We start from the raw sequence: 6,000 nt of genomic DNA on the forward strand, positions 1-6,000 counted from the left end.
ATTTTCTTACACCATACACAAAAATAAACTCAAAATGTATGAAAGACCTAAACGTAAGGTATGAAGCCATGAAAATCCTAGAGGAGAAAACAGGCAACAACCTCTTTGACCTCGACCACAGCAACTTCTACCTTCATATGTCTCTGGAGGCAAGAGAAATAAAAACAAAAGTGAACTACTGGGACCTCATCAAGATAAAAAGCTTCCACACAGTGATGGAAACAATCAGCAAAACTAAAAGGCAACCGATGGAATGGGAGAAGATATTTGGAAATGAAATATGGGATAAATGGCTAGTGTCCAAAATCTATAAAGAACATATCAATCTCAACACCTAAAAAACAAATACTCCAGTGAAGAAGTGGGCAAGAGACATGAATAGACACTTTTCCAAAGATTTCCAGATGTCTAACACACATATGAAAAGATGCTCAACATACACATCATCAAGGAAATACAAATGAAAACCACAATGAGATACTACCTCACACGTGTCAGAAGGTCTAAAACTAACAACTCAGACAACAACAGATATTGGCAAAGAGGAGAAAGAGGAACACTTTACACTGCTCGTGGGAATGCAACCTGGTGCAGCTGCTCAGAAAACAGTGTCGAGGTTCCTCAAGAAATTAAAAATAGATCTACCTTATGACCCAGCAATTTCACTACTAAGAGTTTATTCAAAGGATATGAAAATGCCCATTCAAAGGGGCTTATGCACCCCAATGTTAATAGCAGCAATATCGACAATAGCCAAAGTATGGAAAAAGTCCAAATACCTATCAACTGATGAATGGATAAAGTAGATGTGGTATATATATATATATATATATATATATATATATATATATATATACACACACACATATATATATATATATACACACACAATGGAATACTACTCAACAATCAAAAATAATTAACTCTTGTATTTTGCAACAATGTCGATTGAACTAGGATATATTATGCTAAGGAAAATAAGTCATTCAGAGAAAGACAAATATATGATTTCACACATGTGGAATTTAAGAAACAAAGCAGAACAAAGCAGAAGGGAAGCAAACATAAGATAAAAACAGAGAAGGAGGCAAACCATAAGAGACTCTTAAATACAGAGAACAAAATGAGAGTTGCTGGTGGGTTGTTGGGTAGGGAGATGGGTTAAATGATGATGGCCATTAAGGAGGGCAATTTTTATTTGTTTTTTTGTTTATATATATAATTTATTGTCAAGTTAGATAACATTCAGTGTATACAGTGTTCTCTTGGTTTTGGGGATAGAGTTCTGTGATTCATCGTTTACATACAATACCCAGTGCTCATCCCAACAAGTACAATCCTCAATACCCATCACCCATTACACTCATCCCTCACCCCCCATAAACCCTAAATTGGTTCTCTGTATTTAAGGATCTCTTATGGTTTGTCTCCCTCTCTGTTTGAAACTATTTTTCCTCTTCCTTCCCCCAGTGTCTTCTGTTATGTTTCTTAAGTTCCACATATGAGTGAAAACATATTTTATCTGTCTATCTCTGACTGACTTATTTCACTTAGCATAATACCCTCCAGTTCCATTCATGTTGTTGCAAACTTCAGGATTTAATTCTTTTTCATTGCCAAGTAGTTTCCATTGTATATATAAACCACATCTTATTTCTCAATTCATCAGTTGATGGACATTTGTGCTCTTTCCATAATTTGGCTATTGTTGAAAGTGCTGCTGTAAACATTGGGGTACAAGTGCTCCTATGCATCAGCACTCCTGTATCCTTTGGATAAATTCCTAGTAGTGTCAAAGGGTAATTCTATTTTTAATTTTTTGAGGAACCTCCATACTGTTTTCCAGAGTGGCTGCACCAGTTTGCATTCTCACCAACAGTCAAGAGGGTTCCATTTTCTCCACATCCTTGACAACCAACATCTGTTGTTGCCTGAGTTTTTTTTTTCCACTCTGACCAATGTGAAGTGGTAACTCAATGCCATTTGTATTTGTATTTACCTAATGATTAGTGATGTTGAGCATCTTGTCATGTGTCTGTTGGCCCTCTGGAGATTTTCTTTGAAAAAGTGTCTAGTGATGTCTTCTGACCATTTCTTCACTGGATTATCTGATTTTGGTATTGACTTTGGTAAGTTCTTTATATATTTTGGATACTAACCCTTTATCCAATATGTCATTTGCAAATATCTTCTCTCATTTCATCAGTTGCTTTTCGTTTTGTTGATTGTTTCATTTGCAGTGCAGGAGATTTTTATCTTGATGAGGTCCCAATAATTCAATTTTGCTTTCATTCCTTCTTCTTCATGGTGCTATGCAGTTCTCCCAGCACCTTTTGCTAAGGATACTGTCTTTTTTTTTCCATTGGATACTCTTTCCTGATTCATCAAAGATTAGGTGGCCATACATTTATGGGTTCAATTGTACACTTTCCTTTCTATTCCATCAGTCTATGTGTCTGTTCTTGTGCCAGTACCATGCTGTCTTGGTGATAACAGCTTTGTAGTAGAGGTTAAGTCTGGGATTGTGATGCCTCCAACTTTGTTTTTCTGTTTCAATGTATGTTTGTCTATAAATGGTCCTTTGTGGTTCCATACAAATTTTAGGATTGTTTGTTCTAGCTTTGAGAAGAATGTCAGAGCAATTTTGATTGGGATTGCACTGAATGTGTAGACTGTTTTAGTTAGTATCGTCATTTTAACAATGTTTTTTCTTCCAACCCATTAGTACGAAATATGTTTCCATTTCTTTGTGTCTTCAATTTCCTTCAAAAGTTTTCTATAGTTTTCAGCATACAGCACTTTTACATCTTTGTTTAGGTTTATTCCTGGCTATTTTACGGTTCTTGGAGCAATTATAAATTGGATTGATTTCTTGATTTCTCTTTCTGGTGCCTCATTATTTGTGTATAGAAATGCAACTGATTTCTGCACATTTATTTTGTATTATTCAACTTTGCTGATTTCATGTATCAGTTCTAGAAGCTTTTTGGTGGAATCTTTAGGGTTTTCCATGTAGAGTACCATGTCATCTGTGAAAAGTGAAAGTTTCACTTCTTTCCCAATTTGGATGCATTTTATTTCATTTTGCTGTCTGATTGCTGATGCTACGACTTCCAACACGATGTTAAAAAACAGTGGTGAGAGTGGACATTCCTGCCGTGTTCCTGATCGCCAGGGGAAAGATCTCCATTTTTCCTGATTTAGGATGATATTAGCTGTGTGCTGTTCATAAATGGCTTTTATGATGTTGAGGTATGTTCGTTCTATCCTGACTTTCTGGAGGGTTTTTATTATAAGATGCTGTACTTTGTCAAATGCTTTTTCTGCACCTATTGACAGAATCATACAGTTCTTATGCTTTCTTTTATTAATGTAATGTATCAAATTGATTGATTTGTGAATGTTGAACCAGCCCTGCAGCCTATGAATGAATCCAACTCGATCATGGTGAATAATTCTTTTGATATACTGTTGAATTCAATTTGCTAGTATCTTGTTGAGAATTTTCGCATCCATGTTCATCAGGGGAATTGGCCTGTAATTCTCCTTTTAGTGGGATATCTGTCTGGTTTAGGAATCAAAGTAATGCTGGCTTTGTAAAATGAATCTGGAAGCTTTCCTTCCATTTCAATGTTTTTGTAACAACTTGAGAAGGATAGGTATTAACTCTGCTTTAAATGTCTGGTAGAATTCCCCTGGGAAGCCATATGGCCCAGGACTCTAATTTGCTGGGAGGTTTTTGATAACTGAGTCAAGTTCTTTGATTATGGGTCTCTTCAGTCTCCCATTTCTTCCTGTTTGAATTTTGGTAGTGTGTGGGTGTCTAGGAATTGGTCCATTTCTTCCAGGTTGTCCAGTTTCTTAATGTATAATTTCTCATAATATTCTTTGAGAATTGCTTTTATTCCTGAGGGATTTGTGGTGATAAATCCATTTTCATTCATGATTGTATCATTATGGTTCTCTTTCTTTTCTGTTTGAAAAATCTGGCTATAGGTTTATCAATTTTGTTTATTTTCCAAAATCCTGTTCTTAGATACATTGATCTGTTCTACTGTTTTGTTTTGTTTTGTTTTGGGATTCCATATTGTTTATTTCTGCTGTGATCTTTATTATTTCACTTCTTCTGCTGACTTTGGGGTTTTGTTCCTCTTCTGTTTCTAGTACTTTTAGGTGTGCTGTTATATATTGTATTTGGGATTTTTCTTGAGATAAGCCTGGATTGTAATGCCTTTTCCTATTAGGACTGTCTTTGCTGCATCTCAAAATGTTTCTAATGTCCTGTTTTCATTTTCCTTTGTTGTGTGTGTGTGTGTGTGTGTGTGTGTGTGTGTGTGTGTGTGTATATATATATATATATATATATATATATATATATATATATTAATGTAATCTTTAATTTCCTGGCTGACCAATGCATTCTTCTGTAGGATGTTCTTTAATGTCCATGCATTTGGGGGCTTTCCAAATTTTTTCTTGTTGTTGATCTCAAGTATCATACTGTTGTGACTAGAAAATATGCATGATATGATCTCAAATATTTTATATTAATTGAGGGCTGTTTTGTGACACAGTATGTGATCCATCTTGGAGAATGTTCCATGTGCACTTGAAAAGAATGTGTATTCTACTGCTTTTGGATGTAAAGTTCTCAATATATCTGTCAAGTCCATCTGGTCCAAGGTATCATTCAAGGCCATTGCTACTTTTTTTATTTTTTAATATGAAATTTATTATCAAATTGGTTTCCATACAACACCCAGTGCTCATCCCAACAGGTGCCCTCCTCAGTGCCCATCACCCAATTTCCCCTCCCTCCTACTACCCCTCAACCCACAGTTTATTCTCAGTTTTTAAGAGTCTCTTGTGGTTTGCGTCCCTCCCTCTCTAACTTATTTTTTCCCCTTCCCCTCCTCCACGGTCTTCTGTTAAGTTTCTCAGGATCCACATAGGAGTGAAAACATATGGTATCTGTCTCTCTCTCTGTGACTTATTTCACTTAGCATAACATTCTCCAGTTCCATCCACGTTGCTACAAAGGGCCATATTTCATTCTTTCTCATTGCCACGTAGTATTCCATTGTGTATATAAACCACAATTTCTTTATCCATTCATCAGTTGATGGACGTTTAGGCTCTTTTCATAATTTGGCTATTGTTGAAAGTTCTGCTGTAAACATAGGGGTACAAGTGCCCCTATGCATCAGCACTCCTGTATCCCTTGGGTAAATTCCTAGCAGTGCTGTTGCTGGGTCATATGATAGATCTATTTTTAATTTTATGAGGAACCTCCACACTGTTTTCCAGAGAGGCTGCACCAGTTTGCATTCCCACCAACAGTGCAAGAGGGTTCCCGTTTCTCAACATCCTCTCCAGCATCTATAGCTTCCTGATTTGTTTATTTTAGCCATGGTCACTGGCGTGAGGTGATATCTCAGTGTGGTTTTGATTTGTATTTCCCTGATGAAGAGTGACATTAAGCATCTTTTCAGGTGCCTGTTGGCCATCTGGATGTCTATTCATGTCTTCTGCCCATTTCTTCACTGGATTATTTGTTTTTTTGGGTCTGGAGTTTGGTGAGTTCTTTATAGATTTTAGATAGTAGCCCTTTATCCGATATGTAATTTGCAAATATATTTTCGCATTCTGTCAGTTGTCTTTGAGTTTTGTTGATTGTTTCCTTTGCAGTGCAGAAGCTTATTATCTTGATGACGTCCCAATATTTCACTTTTGCTTCTAATTCCCTTGCCTTTGGAGATGTGTCAAATAAGAAATTGCTGCGACTGAGGTCAGAGAGGTTTTTTCCTGCTTTCTCCTCTAGGATTTTGATGGTTTCCTGTCCCACATTCACGTCCTTCATCCATTTTGAGTTTATTTTTGTGAATGGTGTAAGAAAGTGGTCTAGTGTTATTCTTCTGCATGTTGCTGTCCAGTTCTCCCAGCACCATTTTCTAGAGAGAAACATAATTTTATGTTTTTCTAAACATAAAATTCCTAGGT

This window comes from Panthera pardus, unplaced genomic scaffold (assembly GCF_024362965.1).
Source record: "Panthera pardus isolate Hobbes unplaced genomic scaffold, ASM2436296v1 HiC_scaffold_1, whole genome shotgun sequence".
NCBI classification, from domain to species: domain Eukaryota; kingdom Metazoa; phylum Chordata; class Mammalia; order Carnivora; family Felidae; genus Panthera; species Panthera pardus.